Source organism: Opisthocomus hoazin, chromosome 12 (assembly GCF_030867145.1).
Source record: "Opisthocomus hoazin isolate bOpiHoa1 chromosome 12, bOpiHoa1.hap1, whole genome shotgun sequence".
In the NCBI taxonomy this organism is placed as follows: domain Eukaryota; kingdom Metazoa; phylum Chordata; class Aves; order Opisthocomiformes; family Opisthocomidae; genus Opisthocomus; species Opisthocomus hoazin.
Genome location: NC_134425.1, coordinates 20,174,947 through 20,198,182, shown reverse-complemented (window position 1 = coordinate 20,198,182; position 23,236 = coordinate 20,174,947). Strand labels below are relative to the sequence as shown.

Below are 23,236 nucleotides of genomic sequence, written 5' to 3'. Positions count from 1 at the left end.
TAGAAAAAAAAAATTATAACTTCCCACTTGCAAAGCTGTCTATCTATATTTATTTCAACCAGACCACAGTAATTAATATTTATGAGGATGAGTGAAAGAAGGATGCTCATAGCAAAAGATTATCAAAACATGAGAATGTGTGAAGATGCCGATGGGACTGGAAGAACGGCACCTGAGACATACACAGAGCAGCCACATGGAACTGAGAAAAGGACAGGACAACAGTATATTTGTAGCTGCCTACAATTACAGGCACAGAAATACCTTTTTTTTTTGCTGTGTTCCACATGCAATCCGGGAGAAGTCTCGGTACTTGTACCAAATACATTTACTGCCACTTATTTAATGGGTTTATTTGACTGTTACAGACACTGGCATTTGAGATATCTCTGATCTCAGGCTAATCAAAGTAACAGTGGCTGGCACATGTTAACTTCTTCGGTGTTAAGTACTAGATCTGTTATGGGTTTTAAATGTGCATGCGTTGCATATTTCTGGATTTATATCTTACATGAATATGACTAATAAAAAGTGGACAGAAGAAGAGAGCTCTGGAAAGAGCTTGTCAATAGTATTTTCAGGTGGAAAAAAAATGAAAAATAGGTGGTTTTGATCTGCAGAATGTGAAGTGTATGAAGTACAACAATTAAAACAGAAGGGTAGATACTTTGAACTCATTAAAATTTCTTTTGAAGATGAAAGTCATTAGATTTCAATGAGAAATTGGAGCAGAAGCTCACATTGACATGAGAATATCTAACCTGTAGTCTACAATGCTTCGAGCAATTGATAGTATGATAAATAATTGCTTGGCTGTAGTAACCACATAGAAGGAAAAAACCGATTTCCCTAATCAAATACAGTCACAGCATGGTGTTGCCTGTCTCTGTGCTCCACATTTCATTCCGAATTGCTCAGAAGTTTGCAGTTATAAAAACGGAAATCCTGAGTTCTTAAAGAGGAAATTGTAAAGGATTTCTTTTCCTGTCACCTCCAAGAAAACTTTGATAATATTCAGGGTCAGTTCCTCAGCTGGTATGATCAGCATAGCTGTATTGAAGCCAGTGGATCATTGCCAATTTAGAACAGCTGAGCATCTGGTTTTACTACAGGGACAACCCTATTTTACAACTTTTTTCCTCCATGCCCCTACCTCCTTTTTTTTTTTCTTTTCTTTTCCTTTTTCTTTAAATTAAGGACATTAATAGGCAAATACAGTATTTGTTCTCAGGATCACTTGTTCTCTTCAAGGTACAAGACTTGTTTTCACATTAGTAAGTTGCACTACTGATTAATTCTTACTCATATTTCAGTATTGCCACAAAGCACAAGCCAGGACTTTACCATACAGGTATTTTTTATGCTATATATTGTAGATAAAGAGGAGCTTGTCCCACTCAGAGCTGAAAAAAACCCCAAATAATTATGTTATCAGAGGCCTAAGGCAGAGATAACAGACCCTCATGAAAAGGCAGAGCAGGCTTGTGTTAGATGGCAATACACACTGAAAACAGTATTTTACAGTTAGTTCACTGTGAAGACATGAGAAGGGTCAGAAAAAGGAAGACACTTGCACAAGTAAAGGCCCCATGCCATAAGTCAATGGCAAAACCAGGATTGCTCTTGCAGGTTATCCCAGTGGATGTACTGTGCCCATACAGTCAGGGGTGAAACCACAGCGTGCCCTTCCTTACAAGAGAAAGTGTCATTTATGTAGCAAGCAATACATTAAACCAGTGGAAAAAAACCCCTCAGTGCATTTCCTATTCAATCTCTCTGCACTTTCCTAAACACTCAGATCCTGAATATGCAGTGCTTAGAAACGTTCTACCAAGCAGTCTTTGCACCCTGGGCAGCATGATCCCTACACAAAATATCCCTATAGAAGAAGAACCTGACTTCCTTTTAGTATGTAGGCACTTTCTGCATCTTAAGACAACAATATGCACTAAGATATTCCCCCTGAAGGACTGGGTAGGCAGAGGTTTTCATTTCATTAAGAACATGCAACATAATTTTCATATATTTTTAATTCTAGGCAGTGATTCCTTTACCCCAGAATTCTTTCTTTTAACAAAAAGATAAAACCTTTATGCTTTAATCTGAAGTTTGAGAACGCACCTAGGGCCCGCAAGCAGTGGCCTCAGCAGTGCAAAGTCTGTGGGGCAGGTGGGTGCAGCCCCCACAATGCAGCCCCCCCTCACTCCCAGCCAGCTGACCTTTCCTCAGGCACATCTCTCCACGGCCCCACCGCTCTTCAGCCCCAAGCTGCACGCAGTCAGCAACCTTTTCTTTCTGACCACACTCAAAAATGGCACCTTCCTCAAGTCAGGTTCCTGCTGTCTTACTTCACAGCTCTCCCTCATTAAGGTAACGAGGTGCACAGCTCCCAGGTGTTCCCAGGGGCACAGCTCCCACGCTCTCTTTAACACTTCCCTGCGAGTATTGGTAGGGAATCAACTCCACCACAGTTAACAACAACAACAAATTCTGAAAAGAAGTCATCTAGGAAGGAAAAATTAAAACATTTTATCCTGCATATATTGAAAAAACAAAAAAAAAGCAGTTCTTTTCTTCCATTTCTCCCTTACAAAGAAAATGCTCTAGGGAAAGTAACTGATTTTGTGAAGCTTTTTGATTTCAACAATAATCTTCTTTGCCTTTGACAGCAGGGGTTTGGGCAATACATTTCTGACTGGCTGGAGTTGCATAAACAGGCTTTTGTAGCTCCACAGGACAGCTAGGAAGCCTGATGGTAAGTGATCACTAGTGTGATGCTAGACCAGTATCCATTCACTTCTAAAAAGCCAGATAAAGAAAAAAAACCCAACACTGACAACAAAATAGATAAATAAAGACTCAGCTACTTTTAACTAAATTAGCCCTAAAAACAACTTCCCAAGAGATTATGAGTGTAGGGCTGGACATGAAGGAGAAGAGTCACTGGACAAAGATGGAGAGGGGATAAGGCAGCTGTCTGGAAAGAAACCAAATCCAAAAGTAGACCTGCAGGAACCTGGCAGAGAGGTCATACAGACTGAGTTAATGCCTTCACTGGGAAAGGGCAAATGTGGATGGTCTCCTTCAGTCAACTTTTGCAGTCTTCCAGACAGATTTTCTTTCATTTGAGAAATGAAGTTGGAGCTGGTTTGTTTCTCTCCATGGTGTAAGAGCTCTATTCAACTTCAAATTTTACTTTCACACACACACACACAAAACCCCAATTTAAGTCTTTAAAAAACAGTCCCTTTCAGTAAAATATCTCCCCAGATTCCAACATCAGCAAGGTCTGCTGCAAGGGAACAACGTAAAAGCCACATTTACCCTTTAGATAAATGGTCAAATACCACTGAAATTGTGGTACTTGCAAATAAATTTGAAATTTAGCCTCTTGGATGCACAACTGAGGTATGTGTGCCCCTAACAGTGCCCTGTCAGTAGTGCAGGATTACAGCGATGTACTGATTATTATAGAGGAGACTTTTTTATCTGTATGCTACATATTGTTTTCAGATTGCAGTACATGAAAAGCATGGTTTGAACGATGAACAAAACTTGACAATTAGAGCTCGACAGAAAAGACTTCTGGAAATTCAAAGTTTAAATGGGACTGGAATCTTTGGAAGAGATGATGAAGAATGACCTTCATAACTACTCAGAGGACCCAACATCCCAATAAAAATCTCATTCGGCTGGTGGCAGAAGAAACCAAAGTTCAATTTCTTGCTCTGGTAAAATAGGCCAGAAGCCTATGTTGCTTGTATCCCAGCTGACTGCCTGAACAACCCAAGAACTGTTGAGTTTGGGCACATCTATCTTGATGTTCCTTTCTAGACCTTTTACAAAATATGTGATGAAAATATCCATTGTATTTTATTTTTCCACAAACCACTTACACGGGAAGATGAATCCAAAGGTTAAGAATGAAGGATGCATCATCTGGGAATGTACACTGTTAACCAGTGCTAACCGAGAGCTAAAACACCATAACCTTTCTGAAAAATCTGTTGTCTGATTGAGTACCCCAGATTTCAACCTGATAAGCACTAACTACTGAACTACTACCTATTTTGTTGCAAAGGAGGTCTTTTGCTGTCATTTTTGGTGGAAATTCCACTGTTAGTGAAATTGAGAAGGTTTGATAGGAGCCTGTATCACTGGAAGATTTCCCGTGTGCTCCGCTGTGAGTAGCTGTTTTCCACAGAATTAGAAAGTTATTTTGTTACACAGATCTGCTGAAAAAATAGGTGTACAAGATTTTGTGTGGCAACCGCTTCTCTGATTGTTCTACAGTAACAGTAGTAAAGATAAGCCCATGACAGTAGGTCACCATCATAAAGCTTTATCTCCATCACCGCCAAAAGTTTCAGCTGAACAATGTGCTCTGCATTTGCAAACTCTGTTAAAAAAAGATTTCATTAAGATCAGTAAAACCTTCCCAAAATTCAGCAGAAAACTGACATATGTTGTTATGTAGAATTTAAAATTCCTAATTCAAATAATCCAAGCAACTTGAACACTTTCCTGAATATACTCCAAGACAAAAATATTTTCAAAATATGTGGGGGAGGGGAAGGCTAAAAATCTTAAGATAAACTTACATAAAACTATCCCAGTACATTACAGAGTAGCTGTCACTCTAAACACTGTACCTTTGAGATCAGTACCACAGAACAAAGGTATCCCTTGGCTGGTTTGTTACTGTATAGCCCTACAACCAGACTAGGACTAACTCTGAAAACAGAATTCAGGCACACTGTAGCATTTAATGCTTATAAATTCCTTTGCCCTTGTAGTATTCGTCATCCTATTATGGTAAACATAGCTGGTCAAATTCTGCTCTTTCTTAAACTTCACGTCTGTCAACATAGAGTGTTCAAGGCATACATCAAGGCAGCATTTACCTCAGCACAGGGAGAGATTTGATATTTGAAATACATTTTATCTTTTGAAAGCCATACATTTTTCCTATAATAAATGTTGAAACATGGTTCCCCAGGGTCATGCAATTTGTGTTCTTTCCCACTCAGCTAAAGATGGTATTAAGGAGCTAAAATAAAGAGAAATATTGTCATTTGGTTATGTAATGTGCTTGATATCATTCTCCTGATGCTTTGGACACTTTAACACAAGCACACTAGCTGCTGAGTGCTTCCAGGTGGAGAGCTGGTGACGAGACTGGATTGTCAGCTCGAAGGCTGCGTGCGTGCCAGCCAGCTGACAGACACACACTCCGCCGCAGAGCGCGGGGAGAGAGCCAGCTGCCTGGCGAAGGGTGGCCCTGCAGCAGCTGGGGCAACCGCAGGGCCGCAGGCAGCTGCGGGCCGCCTTGGGCAGATGGCAGCTGCAGACATCAAAGACAACAGAAGAGAAAGAGGAAGGTGGAAAGGTTGAGGTAAAAAAAGGAGTTCGGTCTACACTGTTTCTATGAAGTAGAGGAGCTACTTTTTTTAATAATATAAACATTTTCTAATATTATCAGTTTGCTTATAAAAAGAAATACTAAAAATACTTGCAAACATACAAATGAAGCACTAATTCCTCAAGCATCCTACTGGAGTCCCAGTGGTTAATCCCATAAAAAATACTGGGTTCCATTGAAAAAGATGCTCCAAAAACCTCAGGTAACATTTTAAAGTTATTTTTCTCAGGTAAGTAGAAATCACCAGAGCAAGTAAACTTCCTATGAACAGTATTTATTGTTATTACAATGTTTTAGTTTTCTTATACTGTGTACACAGAAATAGAACTCACAGCTGCTCAGAGTGCCGAAGATGAGAGAAGTCACCTACTAAGGTGACTTCATTTTTTCTCTGGCCCTTTACAGCAGTGAGCCAAAATAGAAAACATACTGATAAAATATGCTAGTTTATGCCTGCAGTGTACGTACTGTGTATGTTCTGGAGTGGCACAAAATGCAGTAATTTCTTTTGGCTTTATAGCAGAGAACATAAGTTATTTGTGATGTTGCAACGTGTAATAAGCACTTGTATGGAAAGATGTAATGACTGTAGGGTATCAGATTACTGCTGAAATTCACTTTTAAATGGTCAATAAATGGGTAAGCAGTGAAAGCATGGTACATATTGCCCAACTTTCAAACGTATGAGCAAAGGGCCGAAAACAAACCTTTTGAACTACCTGACTGCATACATTAATCCAGTCATTTTAGCTGAAACTCTCCAAAACAGCAGCACTTCAAAAATTTCAGTACAGAGACAACAAGGTCTCTGTACTGAAAGGTACAAGGTGGGAACAACAAAACTAGCTGCATTTCAACCTCTTGATCCCATTGCCTGTAACTAAATTTTTTTTAGGTTTGGGTTTTTTTTTTTAAATTTATTCAGCATCAGAACTGAACCTGGTGATGCATTTCACTGTCACACTTGCTATTCGAAGCAATGTTATATTTTAAAGTGTTCTGGAAAATGGAGACAGATTTATTCTATAGATATTTTAGATCAGATAGTTCTCCACATAGCTAGCTACCTGTCCACTTAAATCACAGGCACTTGCACACCTGAACTTGCTCTGAGCTTACTTGATGATTTATCTCTGTTTAATTTTCTTTGTTTTACACAAAGACATTATCCCCCATCAAACAAAGTAACTAACTAGCGTTTGAGCAACTGGTAATTCCATTGAGGCCAACAAAATCCTTCCCATAAGAAGTAGTTAGGGATACTATACTTTGGTCTTCTGAAGCTGTTCAACAGCTCACAGGTTTAACAGCATTAGTGTGGTGTGTCCAATGCTATCAGTTGAAACATTGAGATTTAAATTTTAAGATTAAATTTCACACATAAAAACATTAGGATAATTCCATCAGCTATAATACTGGAGTGTGCATGCATACAGCATTACATACACTGCCAGATTCAGAGAGGCCGTTAGAAAATGTCACACAGTATATACAATGGCTTGTTTCCCAACTTGATTCCCACAAGAACCTCAACCAAAAATCAACAGTCCTATTTTTTCCACATTGTACTTTTCCATTTCTAATTGCTTCCAATTCTTCATAGACGCACTTTCCATTCAGCTAACGGATATAACATAGCATACATAATATTTTATAAGACACAGCTTCTGCAACTGCCTTTATACCTTTAGGCTTTGGGACTTGACGTCACAATAGTCTTGATTTATGAAAAGATAAACCTTTTCCAATGCTTTTTCTTTTAGTGAACTGTAAATAACCAATCCAATATGAAAAATGCTAAATGGCAGCTTTGAAATTCTAATGGAGATTGTCTACGGTTATATCACCCACTGCAGAATCTTTGTGTTGATGCTTTACCTGAGTATGTGGAGTGTATAGGAATGTAACCTGCATATGTATGCATATTTCTGTGTCGGTCTGCTGGAACACAGAAATTTGGGTTGCGTGCACAGAACATTAAAAAAAGATTATTTTGCTATTTTTGGGGCTTCTAGATTTTTACTTGAACATTCAATTACATATTTTCTGTTAAATGTAATTCAGCCAACAGCCTCCCTGGCTTTTTTCCTATTAGCAAACCTTTAATTATTTCAGTTCTGTAGTCTTGCTGGTTCAAGCTTCTCAACTCTCAAATCATCACTGACGAAACCTTGCTGCACAGCTTAACTCCAGCCAGTCCTCCTTTTCTGCCAGCAACAGTACTTTCTGCCTATGTTTACATTACATGGCATGTAAATATCATGGCATGCCTCGATGGCAGCACCGAAGTCTGGATGGAGCTAGGACTGACTGGTCCATGCAACCTGATCCTTGAGTTTAGACCTCTAAGCTCTGACTTCATATTCAACTCAACTCCTAAGCTACCAAGTCTTCCTAATGACTCCACTGATTTCCGTTGTTCCCTACAGGCTCCATTTCCAGGGCATTCTACTACTGAGCAAGCTCTGCTCCATCAAACTTTATTCTACAAGCTATGATCAAGACTTGTAGAGCTCAGAAGCTCTTTTCTCCCCAATAGCCTTAACCAAATCACTTCTCCAGGCTTGTCACTCCTCAGAACCCTGCCTGGTTTTGCTATAACCAACCTAGCATTTCCAGAATGCAGTTAAGTGCTAATCACTTAAAACTTTAAGTGCTAATTGCTTAGTAATGAAAACTTTAATTGCTGGGAGATTAAGCCTTTAACTGCTAAGTGGCTGGCAGAGTTCCAGTCCATAACAACCAAAATTCACTAATGTAACATTTTTAAATGCCCTTTGTATGAAAACTATTCTATACCCAAGCACATGAAGGCATAGATGCAAGAAGGTTGTTTTAAGTATTTCCAGGATTGAGGAAAGTTTGTGGCTGAATTAGCAATGGCTAATTTGGGATTAAATAAAATCTCAGAAATGTCTAATTATTAAAAAACTTTTCGCCTCTTCCTTTATTTTGCCTGCCTATGTTCTCATGTAATTTGCTTCCTCTTGAAAATGTATGCCTCAAGAGAAACGTACTCAGTTTTATCCTCACCTGGTATTCGGGAAGGAGACTGTCGTGTTCTGTCATTGATAGGTTTACTATTGATTGCCAAGGCTACTGTGTAGCTGAGGAACTTTTCCTCACCTTCTAAAACAGTATTCTGATCTTGATTTTCACAACTTCAGAGGAAATATTGCCAGAAATGAAGCAGCTAATTCCCTGTAGATTATATATTCTGCTCTTTTACTGCAGGTGCTAATGGGGCTGAGTAGAGATGTTTAATGCAATGTTACTTGTGAAATACAAAAGGGCTTACACTGGATAATGAAAAGGAGATGCAGGCAAACTGAATTCCTAACATACCATTAACTACTTAACTAGAAAGTGGATTGGACTGAATTCTTCAGTCTGCTTTCTAGCTTCTAGAAATTGCAGAAGAAACATGATGAAAATATGTAAGACAAAGCATCAAGTCAATATTCCTTAGCATCTTTGCACTGTATTTAGTCCCTGTGTATGTGTATTCCAACCCATTTCTTTAAGATCTCTTTCATGTCACAAGAGCTTTGCAGAGCGCTTGGACAGTGTTCCCAAACACAGAACAAGCACAGTGTCTCTTGTTTTTACCTTCAGAGCCACAATATGAGAAGCTTCTGGCACTCTGATGTTCTGTCAGTTTTTAATGCAAACTCTGGAAGTTCATGGACACGATGCACAATCTGAAGAAGATAAATCACAGTTACTTCAAGCCAGCTGACAGCAGTTTAAGCAGCTGCAATCATCAACCACCAAGGGAGTTTCTTCTTTTATCTTACTAAATGCAAAAATATACCAGGAACTGGTAATATCACTGGACTATCAGGAGTCCTGCTTTTACATAAATATCAGCAAGCAGTAAGTAAATTCTGTCGACGAAATGTAATAAAACAAAGACGGTTTCAAATATGACCATTCCCTGATGCATTCTGTAGCCCCGTCTTACTCACTTATTGCATGCTGCTGAGATTATAAGGTTTGCTTTTATCTGTCAGAAATCAATATTTCAAACATCGGATAAAAGAGGAAATTGAACTGGGAATAGGCTGAAGTGCTGTAAAAACTACAAAGCACAATTATCAAAAAGCACTTAAAGTACTTAATAGGACACACATATAAAAATGCTCAAATTAATGTCAAGGAACTATAATGAGAACTTTTTCTATGCTTTTTGATCCAAATGCAATGTAATTCGAGTGCAGCCTGGTCAGTCAATACAGTTTTCAATTTCTATGAAACCCTAAGGATTTCTAGCAATACATTTGCTAGAACTGAACCATTACATATGATTGGTTAATATTTCAATTTATTGAAAATACATTATTTTGTGTAAAGTGTTTAAGTTGTTGAGATTTAACCATTATAAACAGTTATGAGAAAAATAGATCTTTGGGCAAATAAAGATCTTACAGTCAAGCTTTTAATAAACACTAGTGTAACTAGAAAATTGGATTTTAAGGGGAATAGACATAATAAGGAAAAACTGCAGATATGGGGTGGTGAGATGAGAGGGAAATGTATAGAACTGATCTTTATCAGCGTGCATTAAGCTGAAAAGGGACCTCTTCGTAAAATATCGGAAACCATGGTTATTTTATACAGCAAAGTTCACTATTAACTTTGGTACTTTCCCCTTAGATTTATATATTCATTTATCATTTTTAATGCTATTGAGCTGGACGTTTTTGAAAAATATGCTGGATTAGAAATCACCTCAAATGAGTGTGTACATGTCTGTATGCACACACTAGCATCTATAGAAAATAGATTGTGTGGCCTTAGATTCTAATTTGATATGAAATATGAAGAGCTGCAACACACGGAGGCATTACTGCTACGGTTTGGACAACCAAGACCCACACCAACTAAATGGTTGTACTGAACCGTATCACTCTCTTGCCTAACCTACACCCCACATTTTAATAAGGAACAACAAAGAGATTGTCGGGAAATCTTTCTTTGTGGGAAGTTATTCTTAGCACTTCTTCTTCACTTTTATACTTTAACCATGACACTTCTTTCATCTGAGGGAACCTTAGCTCAATCACAACTAAAATGTGCTTCTTCTTGGAACTGCATCAAATTCCCTGAACATCGGCTCAGACTGTGGTTTCCACTAACAGACACACTGTTTCACTAGCCAAACATCTTCCCACCACCTCTCCTCATTGCGGCATTGGGCCTAATCCAGTACAACTTCTTGGTTAACAGACCTACTTTCTCTGTCATCCAGGCTAAGTCCAAACTTTGTTGCTTCTTCCATTTTCAAGATGTAAAATTAAATTTCAGTCCCTAGAATACTGATTTGGATCATAATTCACTGGTTTAAATTCATCCTCCCCATCCTTTACAGTTCTTTGTGTATCTTGCCTTTTCCTACTTATTTCTTCACTAGTATCCCCACCCCCACATATATCCACTTTATTCAGCAAACAAGGCCACTCCAGCATGCCATACCACTCTCCTTGCTTTCTATTTGCCATTTCTGTTTTTCCCCCTGCTTATTTGATACGGCTTGACCTTCCAGATTCAGTTTGGAAGCTTACTGCCTTTTCAGATTTCACAGCTTTTCTGAACACTTGCTTTTAACTTCAATGCTTGCAAGAAATTCCATGAGCTACAAGGATGAAGTGGGGATGTAAATGTAAAAAAGAAAGTAGTATTTCACAGAAAATATTATTTCTATCTTTTGTTTGATAGTATTTTAAACACATAACCAAAGAACAAAGTATACACAAGTGATGCAAAAATAATGTATTTGCACACACAAAAAGGAAACTGAACAAAAAGCCAGAAATGTATCCAAGAGTATATGATTTGAAATAGAACATTTGTGCTACTATCTGCCAGTGCGGCCTTTATATTTTAACAGTTACACATTACATAAATCATGTAACTGCTGGCTACTCATGAAGCTGGACAAAGCCAAAACAACATGGGCCAAACCCTCAAACCCAAACTCTGATTGGTGACACAGAAGTTTTGTTTGGATAGTAGAAAAGGAAATGCTGGGAGTTGGGACATGTGTATCTGTATAATTCCAGACAGCTGTTGCTTAACCTGTTACTGCAGATCTCCAAAGACAGAGACTTGAAAATTTCCCAGGCAATATATTTCAGTGTTTTGTTATCTTACTACTGTAAAAGTTGGGTAGTAATGGGGTTGTTTTTGAAAGTCTAATCTGAATCTTTGCTACTAAAATTTAAGTCCTACTTCTTGGCCTCTTTTATGTGATGGAGACAGGTTTCAGTATTCACTTTGGCAACAAATTTGACTACATAAACACCGCCATCACAATTTCATTCCGACCCCACTCTTTCTGCTCTTCCTTATACATCATGTTCTCCCCAAAAGTACTCTCAGATCTGGAAGAGCATTACAGACCAGAAGAAGAAGAATGGCCTAGGGCATTCACACTCAGTGAGGATTCCTGTCGCTGTCCAGAGAAATCAAACCTGCACTCTGTGAAACGGGTATAAAGCTGCTGTTGCTTCAGGTTGTGCAGTCTGAGGTCTTTTTACGTCATACAGCTTCTTTCCAGCACACGGGTTGTGTAAATAGTACAATGAGGCTGTGATCTAGACAGTTAATGATGTAAGTAATTCACCAGGTAAGAAAGGTGTTGAGAATCTCTCTAAAGGTAAAGTGCACAACACAGAGCCAAAATCCATTTTCTAATAATTCTGATCTTCTGATTTCTATTAAGCAAAATGTAACATGATTTAATTGAGGGAACTGAGGAAGAAATCCCCTAAAACCAGAGTTTTCACATGTAAAAACAATGTTGATAAGACTAAAAATACACAAATCATTTCGGCTGGATACCATTTTCACTTGAATGCTGTCTTGACTTTTCAGATTTCCTGAATCAACACACAGAGCACACAGCCTTTTCCAATTAGTATATATTTCCAAATAACAAAGTAATAAATATTTAAAAAAAAAAACAAAACAAAACAAAAAAAAAAACCCAGCCTGAGTGGAAAATCTAATATGATCTGGTAAGGCAACTGTAGTTACGGCAGTCATAATTGCACAATGCATTTCACAGAAACTTTTCTATTGCAGCTTATTGTATTTTTTCCTTCAATTATTAGAGGCGTAACCTCAAAAGCAAATGCACTTGTCTTTACATGCACTTGAATTGTTACTGCCATTTAAACCTAATCGATGTTTTCTTTAGTACCATAATAGCTTATTCGCAAAGCACCTCTTTTAGAAAAATTTACATGGTATTCTGGAAGGAAACATGTTTCACATTCTAAGAAAAACTCCCAATAAAAAGGAAGAGGGCTTCATTCTTCTCTCAAAGTTTAACACAACTAAACTGACTTCAAGGGCTTAAAAATTTTTGTACAAAGGGAGGTGGTACTAGATTATACCAGTGTATTCATACATAATACAAGGAAAAACTATGCATTGTACACTATCCTTACATTCCTACAGAAGTCCAGGAAATTAATTTGATGGGACTCAGCATATAAATATATGCTTTCATTAATGTTAACAGGGAAATGAATGGTTAAAATCTTATTATTAACCAGTGTTTAAATACACATTCCTTGGAAACGCTATGCCACTCCTGACTTGGATGTTCAACTGCATAAAACTCATAGGACACCAAGGTCTCACTGAGTGGTGGAAAGCCCAACCTACTGCAGTAAAGTCAATATATGCACTCAGAGTGCAGTTTGACACAAACAGGAATGTTCACACCACTTTAGGAATACAGGGAAGGTTTCTAAATTAGTCTCCATAGACTCCTTCAGAAGGAGGTCAGAGAAATGAAGTTAAGCAATATGAGTAACCCTAATGCCTCAAGTTCTGCAGTTATTCAACAAACAGAAGTCTTAATGAAGGATAAAAAAAAGTTTGCACAAAACTCACAAGCAGGCTTTTTTCATTTCCAGATACAAATATCTACTGCTTTAATAAGCAGATCAACTCCAGTCCAACTACGCTTGTACTTAAACATGTGCAAATTGACTGATTCCAGTAAGCTAGCATCTATCACTAGGATAAAAGTTATACAAACAAGTTAATAGGGGTTAGAAAAATTGAACATTTGTAACTAGAAAAGCTATTACAATGCCTATGATCAGAACTGAGCATTTGATAGTTTGTCCCATGCATCTTGTTTTGCTTCACAGCAATACCTATCTATTGTAGCTCTGTAAAATATTTGGTTCATTCTATTCAGAACACAGCTTTTTCCAGAACGACAGTGTCCTCTCATGTGACACCTTCTGCTTACACTTCCAAAGTCTCTACCCTTGCCTTAATCTATGCATTGTTCTCAGCTGAATGCTACTAATAGTGGTAGCAGGTGATTTGCTTTCCAATATTAGCCACACAGAAGATGCAGTGTGGGGTTGCTCTTCAAAGTTTTGTGGCTTTGCAAATATGTGTTAAATATCACACAAGGAGCTGAGTGCCTTAACTAGCATAGCTGCAGTGTCAGTTGAGTAAGTGCATGTATGGATAAGTACAATTAGCAGTTGCAGAATTTAAAGGCCTTGTGGATGAGCAACTGCCTGTTGAACATACACCAGGTAGAGGAGTGTGATTCTGTATTCCCTTCCCCTTCTACATACAATATATTCTAAAAAATCTGACTCTATTACAAATACAATGAGCAAAATTGACAAATTTAAAAGTAAGGATGCAGATTTTGAATGACAAGCACAAGAAGTTATTCACCTGACCAGACAGTTCATGGACAGAATTGCTTACCTATGGAAAGTGTGGGGTTCAAAAACACATGTATTTCAAGACAAGCCTAGAAACAAGAAACAGACATAGAAAAATTCATCAAAAAGCCCCAAAATTTCAATTAGTAAAGTAAGTTGGGTTGAGGAATACAGAGTGCCAAGCTATACCAAAAAAAGAAACAGAATTATAATTCAAAGCACTGGACAGAGCGACTGTCCACAAAGTAATGTAACAACTTATGCCTTGGCTTTTGCTACCAATTTATTTGCTGCTGAAGACTGAATAGACTGAAGTCTTGCTTCTTTGCTAAATTACATGTTTCAGAATTAATCCTGCAGCCTGCAGCAAGTAACAGATGCTATATAGGGCAACTTAGAGCCGACAGTCACCTATTACTGCTCATTATTTTATAGCACTGCTTTAACTCTACTGTGATTGCATTCACTGTTGGATAGTTTCTCGTGCAGGTTCATGTTTTCACAGCGCCTTTCCAGGGTTTCACACCTGCTGCCAGAGTATTACATTGACTCCAGTCAGCCCAGTGTATAACAAGCAGCAGCTGGGAGAAATTTCCTGTACAATTTGTCCTAGATGGACTTTAACAAAAAACATGAATTTCTTTTCTTACCAACCAGTTCTCATGAGATTCCAACTAAAAAATTTGTGTATATGTTTCCAATATTATTCACTGTCAGTTATGTGCAGTACAAAAGGAAAATATGCAACTTATGACCAAAAAAGGTGTCAGAGTCCATGACATGATTCATTATTATGTGATGGATAAGATAAATCTGCTTGCAAAGTTAAAAACACATAAAAGTTGTAATGTAGAGCAAAGTTTAACAGAGGCCAGCAGAAAGGACAGAGATGACAAATTCTCTATGTATTGGCTTATCTAGAAATTGCAGAGAAATTGCCACACCAGGGATCCAACAAATCTGAGGCAAAGCCTCATGCAATTAGAAATTACTTAATTTCTGCTGAGCTTAATTTCTTCTTTAATAAGATGAGAATGTTCTTTTTCAGTGATACTCTGTTTCTGTGAACAGGATTTTCACTTGGTTCATCTCTGTGTTTTTACAGAAATATGCAGAGAATGGCAATGGCAAAGCTTAATCTATTTCAGCAAATTCAAGGAACTTCACAGTATTCAGTAAAGTTACGCCAGATTTTTTTCATTCTAAGTGGCAACAGACTTTGGTTCAGATTCTTCCACAGCATCAAAAATCTGCTAAGGTAACAGCTGCCACATTACAGATAATATTATTTCCTGCACAAGTTTTAAATGGGATTTTTCAGTACACTTACGTCCATAAATTGGGAATCTATTATTTTTATCATCTAGAATGCATCATCAATATTTTGCATTTGCAATCTTGAAGACAATTTAGTAGGGGGCAGCAGAATATTTTTTAATCTTAATTTATTGTATCCTAGTGCTGATGGTATGTAGCATCTATCACATATTGCATGTACTCTTACATTATAGAAATCGGTTCATCTTCTGATTTCCTTTTATTAACAAAGATTATATTTCCAGCTGGTCTTTATTTAACTATTTCATTAAGGATCATTAAGAAATTATTCATAAACTCTTCATAGTTCTCATTGTTAATCGTAAGTACTTCATTCACGAGCAGCTATAAATCTGAATTTTGCCTTCTGTTTTAACTACAAAGCCTTTTTAGAATAGGTATTGAAAAAAAACCCAAAACAACAAACTCGGTTTCCAAAAGAAAATTTTCCATTTATATTCATTTAACATAATCAATACTTAGAGGGGTTAAATAAGGTGACTGAAAAATGAATCCCAGGATTTTTCCATTCTTCTTCATTCTGGCTAAAATATATGCAGCTCAAAATTATAGATTATTCCCTCTGTTTAAACAAGGTAGAAGGTGGTGAGACAGGGCTGGATAGATGCACAGTAGTAATGGATTATGCAGATTTTTCTCTCCTGGGTCACTGTTATGAATCTGATCCAAGATAGCAGTGACGAAATGTCAGTGTCGTTTTATGGCTTTTAGCATGAAATCCTGACCCTATGAGGTCAATGGTAAAACAGCAGGGGTGTCAGGATTTTCACCTTTTGAGTCTCTAGTGTACAAAAAGAATTAAAGTCTGACTCAACATCCATTGACTTTAATGGGAGTTATACTAAGTTCAAGGTCCAGATTTTAAAAGTCCTTAGGTGCTGCTTTGCTCATGCTTTGAGCGTGAGAGCTGGATCCTTCAGATGATTCAAATACTTAAAACAGTAGCATTAAAACTATAAACTTTTACCCTTAGAGCAAAATGTTCTGATGGGCAAGATAATATAATGATGCTAAACATACCTAGTATCAAAACAACATCCACATGCTGACTGCATGCCATCACTCCTGTGGCCCACCCCTAGGCTTAGCGCAACAACACTTCTAACCCACACCCCACTTCCATCAATTCCTCTGTCCTCTTCTAAGATCTCGGAGAAGATCCGAGTCCTGAAGGCTTCTCTGCTACAGCTATGCAGGGACCACCACCCACATGTTTTTCTCCCTGGACAGGAAAATGCCAAGCGGGCATTCTCAGAGGGAATGGTGATTGGGAAGCAGTCCTATAGTGAGGTGCTAAATGGTGCTGTCCACCCAGAGTGTAAGTCCTACGTGGCCCAGCCTGGGCTTGCTCTCCGTGCACAGGGAGAGCTGAGTGCCTCAGAGGTGATGCACAGCAACTGCCTGCTGAACCAACCACTGTCAGCAAAGGTCCAAACATTGCTGCCTAAAGCACCCTAGTGAGGAAACACTGAGGAAAGAAACAAGCCTTTAAATTAAGTTCTTTTCAGCAGCAAAAAAGATTCAGCCATGTGGAAGCCTTAGTATGAGATATTTTCATGAACAGAGGTCTACGCCTTTTCCATAACTGAGTAGAGCTCAGTTTTTAAAACTGTGACTGGAGAATTTATTGGCAACTACTCTGCCAAACATGATGCAAAGCTATCTTTTTATCTAGTGATTAAATTGGCCAGAAGAAGTATGAGACATTGACTCTTTTGCCCTCTTTATCAGATAACGTACAACCCCTTGCTCCGCTGTCTGTATTACTTTACTCCACAAGGCTGAGCACTGGATAAGGGCTGCTTTCACCACATCTATTCACTTCTCTTGCTTCTTTCTCTGAGAGCAAAATCCCTGTCCCAGATGACAGGATGTTCAAAACCTCTTGGACTACAATGTTTGTGGCCCTCAAGAAATTTAGTATAGACTGTGGATTCTGCTCTGCATTCTGTCTAGTCTGACTTACAGTCAACTCCCAGAAAGTGCATTACTACAGAATGTGAGGTCTCTGAAGTACAGGAACAGTAATACTTTGTGTCAAAATGACTAAATTAACAAAATCGGAGAAGTCATCAAACATCCTTTCTGGAGTGATTAATTCAAACAAAATCCTTATCAATTCCCTGAAAGCAGGCAGCTGTGGCTTGTTATTTTATTTGATTGCATTTGGCAGCAGGTTTTTTTTAGAAAGGACATTACAAGCCATTTTAAATCAGCAGTTGCAGGACCCTCACTCTGAAGTCTTGCAATGTCGCAGGCTTGAAAATGCTCAATCCTGAAAAGGAAGTAAGAATATACTCCAAATGAGCTGTCATATTTTGAGTGTTTATCCAAAATGGAAACAAATTCCCAATATTCAATGATTTGTTCATGCCCTCCAAAAATACTACGGTACACAAATATAAAAACGATGTCACGTGCTTTCCAGAGATATTTTACTTGTAAAAATGCACAGTTCAGGCATGTGTTCCTAGAAGTATTTATCTATGCTGAAAATCATCCAGGAATTAAACTGGATGAAAGTAGGCTGAAGAAGTTGGAGGTTTAATTACCTTTTGCTTTTTTTCTCCTTAGTGAGAGTTCTGAATTCTGGAGGAGTAAAACTCCAGTCTCAACTGTATTGAAATGATATTTTTTTAGCACTCCAATCATTGTCTCTACTTGTCTACGACATTTCTGTGCTAAAGCAGGTGCATTTACTTTTCAAGTATTATTTTACTAATCAATTGAAAAATTACCTCCATGAATGACAGAAGTGCAGACCTTTGGAGTATTTCATTAAAAGGAGCAAACATTAATTACAAATCCAGCCCAACCTTTGCAGACATAAATTATGGGACAGATCTATTTTCTCCATGCTTAATTGCAAACAGTGACTAGCTCTTTAAATTATTATCTCCAAGGCATGAATGAAATTAGAATGAATATGATGATATGACCATGTACTATCTGGTGATATAAGGAAAATTAGGTGAAACACCTCTGAGGCTCTAAATAGTGTCTAGCTTACCACGAAAAAACTGTGAACTGCAAAATGGAATTGGAACCTTGAAGTCTTTGCAGACAGGGAAGTCTAGTTCCAGGTTTTAACAATGGGATAGTTAATATTGTCCAAGTATTTTTATTCTAATTCAAATTCTAAAAATCTTAGGTGTTTGTAACTTTCTGAAGCACTCACATTTTGGGCAGAATTTTCCGGGCAGTACCTTACCTGAAAGGTAATATTTACATTTCAAGGAAAAAAAACCTGTCTAGGGAAGTAAAACACCCTTCCCACAGAATTAAGAAGGTTGAAAATTTTGATTTTTTAATACCTACAATGCTGATATGTTTGTGATAAAACTGAAATCTGGCAGGAAAATAGATGAGTAAAGTGCCTTTGACAGGTCCATTGAAAACTGATTTTGAATTAGTCGTTTGTTGACACAATGCAGAATTTCAAATGGCCAAACTTTCAAACAGCAATGGCCAAATTTTCAAATGATCTTTTCTCCCGACTAATACATGCTTTTACAGCATACTCTCTAGTTGCCTTTTTGTCTTTTTTAAATATCAAGAATCAGCAAATTTTTTTTTCTGTTTGTGTTAGCACTGTCCTAAAACTCAAATGAATGGCTACTCTGTTTTTCCAAGGCCTTTGCCTGTAGTTTAAGTCAGAAACACCGAAAACAAATTTCCCAAATTTTAGAACAAGCTTTACTTGATCTCTCTCTCTACTGAGCTCTATTTTACCTGTACCAGTTTTATAACTCCATCTGTTTTCCAAGGGAGAAGTATTCAATAGTTACTGTTTCTGATGAAATGACTTAAATTATTATCACATAACAAAACTCCCTTTCAATTTCTAAAAAAATGTTTGTTCAATGCATGACAAAGAGAAGGAGCAGAACAAAATTAAAAATTGACATGCATAAAACTCAAATAAATGAATACAAAACTATCTGATAAGCCTCAGCGTGAGGCAAAACTGATCTTGAAGTTTCTGAGTATTTAAGACATGAAGAACTTCTAGATCCTCTCTGTTATAAATAATTAAAAAATATATTCCCTCAGGAAATAAACAGCATTGTATACATGTACATAACAGAAGGTGCAGTTTACTGTGATGAGTGAGGAATAGATGTAGAACTCAAGGATCATTTTTTTAATACAATGATGAAAATAGAAATGGGTTTTTTTGTACATTGTATTTAATGATTTAGATTTTGCTTTGGATACAGAAAGCCTTCTTCTGTAAGAACTATGACCTTTATGTACCACAAAGAGTGTAGACAAAGGAGTCTAAACAGACTCTCAACAGGTACTGCCTGCCCCGTGTTTCTACTATCCTTCTACCAAAGAAGTTAATCATTTGGCATTGCGTGTTTTTTAAAAAAAAAAAAAGATAATGACTTGCTTGGAGTTCAATTTACTTGTGTCATGATACAATAAATACCAGGCTGAATTCTCACAGTATTAATCATTAACCTACGAGAGAGCATTAGCTGTAAATTCATTCCTTCAACTTTGATACGTTTCATGAATACATTTGTAGATATTTTAACAGAAATTTCTAACATGCTGAAGACATAAACAAGTCCAAGTCCCCCTAAAATCCAAACTCTTTTTACCTTTTAACTTTTGGATATAAAGTTACCAACCACCTCTGCTGCTAGAACAGCCTCTGAAAGTGAAGCAATGAAAGCTCTGCAAAGCTAAATTCTGGGAGGTACAGAGGAAGCCCAGCTCAGATTCAGAGAGCTTATTTGTACAAGACACCATGCAAAGAGCAAGGCAAGGGTACCTACAAAATGCAAAATATTGTGATAGGGTACTGATTTTTTTCCAAATTTTCTACCATGACAGACTTCTCAGGCCCATATCAAAACATTTCTGGAACTGAGTTGAAGACTCTGCAACAACATTAGAAGATTACTTAGAAAAAAATACATTCTGCTGCAAGGTTAGAGATTGGTTCAAAAAATTTAGAGATAATTGGTCCAGCACAGAGAAGACTTCATGGGCTTCACAACTGTAAATGTCTTGTTTAGGAAAGCAAAGAATGAGAAATCCTATTTACTTGGATTTTTGAAGTATTTATGTTCCCCTCTTCACCATGGTATTTCATCCTAGTTTAAAAGCGAGAAGTTAAAGATTGATCTGGAGCTTGGGAAAAGCAGTCAAGCAGAGGACCACCAGAGATAGGGTGAACCCTTTAACCATATTGCCTGAGAAAGGCAGTGCTTGGCAATCTACTCCTGGGAATGATAATATCATAGGTAACCTATTTATTCTGGAATCTAAACCAGAGCACCATATTTAAACCACCTGCACCTAAAATGAAGGTAAATACGTTATGGGGATCTCTCCACTTACACAGGCCCAAGTGAAATGTGTGATTTTTAACAGATCTGGGCAAATTCCTCAGTCTTAATAGGATACCATTCAACCCATAACACAATTTGGTGACTGTTTTTTCTCCCTAATACCATCCAATCCTAATATCTCATTTAGATCTAGTCATTGAACATCATGTCCTTTATATTTATTTAGAAAGAAAAACTTCACTAACAATCATTGGTTTTAGCACCTCGCAGCTTCTATATAGTTTCTCATATAAGGAGGAAACACCTTAAGCACTGTGTGAATCTAACACCAATATAATTTATAACATGTAGAAAGGTTGGAGTAGAGAAGGTAGGAAAGTGGTTAATTGGCAGTTTTAAAAATTAAGATACTTTCTTTATAAAGGGTTATGTAAAACATATGGCAGAGATAGAGTATGTGCTTTTAATCAACAGATACTTTTTTCTTCCCCCCTCTGAATTAGAATTGCAGAGAGAACTTTACTTCAAGTTGAAAAGATTGTTAATGGAAATATTGAGAAATCATGTTTTCCATCTAAATATTAAACACTGCCCTATTAATGCCTGTCTGATAGTCTATATGTAGGCAAATGTTTATTCAGACATTGTTATGCACTAAAACAAATGGTGTTAATTATAGCTAAGAAAGAGCGTGAGCAAAGACTGCTCTGAGGCAGATCCCAAGTTACAAAGCATGTGGTACAGCTTCTCTGACCCCTGGACGTTACAGCCTTTCTAACACGGGCTACAGCGTTTCTTGGAGTGGGCTGTACCATACTACAGGGTGCCAGTCACAGAGGCTTTGTGTATGACAGTGAGGACAACCACATGGGGCTAATAAGCGGTTCAAGTGCAGCTCCTACATCAGGATTATCACGAGTCCATTTTACTGGAGGACTCAGGAACACTTATTCCTGACTCTGGTGCAAACATAGGCTACTCCCAGAGTTGATAGAAGGACAAGATCCCAGGGCATATCAGCTCACCTGCTTTCACTGCGCTCCAACAAGTCTGTGTGCCTGGACACGGAGCACCACATGGAAACAGCCTCTGCGACCACTAACAGGACCGAGGTGAGGCAAGATCTGCTGGGTAGCTTCCATTTTTGTCTGCAGAAAAGATGAACTGTTCTGGACGACCAAGGCCAGCATAGCTGGGCTGCACAGAGCCCAGCACGACCCAGGCTGTACAGGAACAGAGAGGCCCCTGCAGAGAGCTTCCCAGAGCCCCACTGTGCTCCCCAGGGAGGTGGCACGCAGCCCCGGGCTGTCAGCCACGCTGGGATTTCAGCACACGGCTCACAGGAAGGCTGGGCACCCTGGTCACTGCTCGTCTATGCAGACAGAGCTACAGACACACAAAGCTGACGAGAGTGTGAATGAGTATCACATCAGGGGCTGTAAAGCGCAACAGTACCTTCCTGTAAGCTTTGTGCATAGTTTTCAGTCTTCGCTTTTGTCCTCTCTTTTCTCCTTCTCCGTCCAGCAAATTCTGAAATAACAAGTAAGAGTAGCATCAATACTAGCTCCACCCAAATGAGACAACAAATGCGTATGGAAGATGGAGATGCATCTGTTTGGTGATTTTGAAATGAGTTGACTCCTGGCTGTGTCAGCAGTGCACCTTATCTTCCTCCAACCTAGTTTGTTCTTGTGTTTTTACTTGAATTCTGACATGCGGAAACAAATTATTATTAATATATCTATTTGAGCTATCCCAACCATTTAAATACTCGGTCACCTGTACGTTGTGAACAGCCTTGTTGCACGTTGTGTAATCACTGTGGATTGAACTCTTGAAGGCTAAAGGCCCAGAATGGTTCAAATGATAGTTCTTAGTCTGTCTTTCTCTGACAGCCGAATATGAAGAAAAACTTATTTTGGCCAAAACAACAAATTCCAGGTGAATTTATGTCCTTAATGGGAGATTTGCCATGACAAACAAGAAGGGGATGTAGCTATACAATTCAGTACATTCTAGTTAAAAGTGGAACATCTTAAATCAAAAGTTTCAGTAGGCTCAAAAGTTCCTGCTAAGCCCCTCTATTAAATCTTCACAGTAACGTGATATGACATAATTCATGTCTTCTGCTTCATTAAAAATAGGGCAACCACTAGGATAAAATAATATTGAGAAATAAAATTTACCTTGGATTAGTTTCATGCAAACATAAAAAATCAACTTCTCAGAACTCACACAAAAAACATAATGTAGTTAATATTAAATACAATGATTATGCAACCTATTACTTTTACAGTTTGTGCTCCTGTGTCCTTGATTTCGGCCCTGTTTTGCTTATGATTAATGAATGACTCACCTTCATTTATTTCATACCTCATTATGAATTTGAAAAGGTCAGTTTGTAATGTGAAAACAGCAAAACAGGCACAAAAGTTGAACTGTGTTCATAAACGCAAATGACA

General features: G+C 37.9%; 1 long non-coding RNA gene across 1 annotated transcript; it reads right to left on the bottom strand.

Moving 5' to 3' along the window:
- Positions 1-9,056: 9,056 nt before the first annotated feature.
- LOC142362874 (uncharacterized) lies at positions 9,057-21,877 on the bottom strand. The gene is made up of 3 exons (XR_012765345.1): positions 21,800-21,877; positions 14,174-14,219; positions 9,057-9,123 (listed from the first exon to the last, which is right to left on the bottom strand). It is a non-coding gene; the product is annotated as an uncharacterized LOC142362874 (long non-coding RNA).
- Between the last annotated feature and the right edge of the window lie 1,359 nt (positions 21,878-23,236).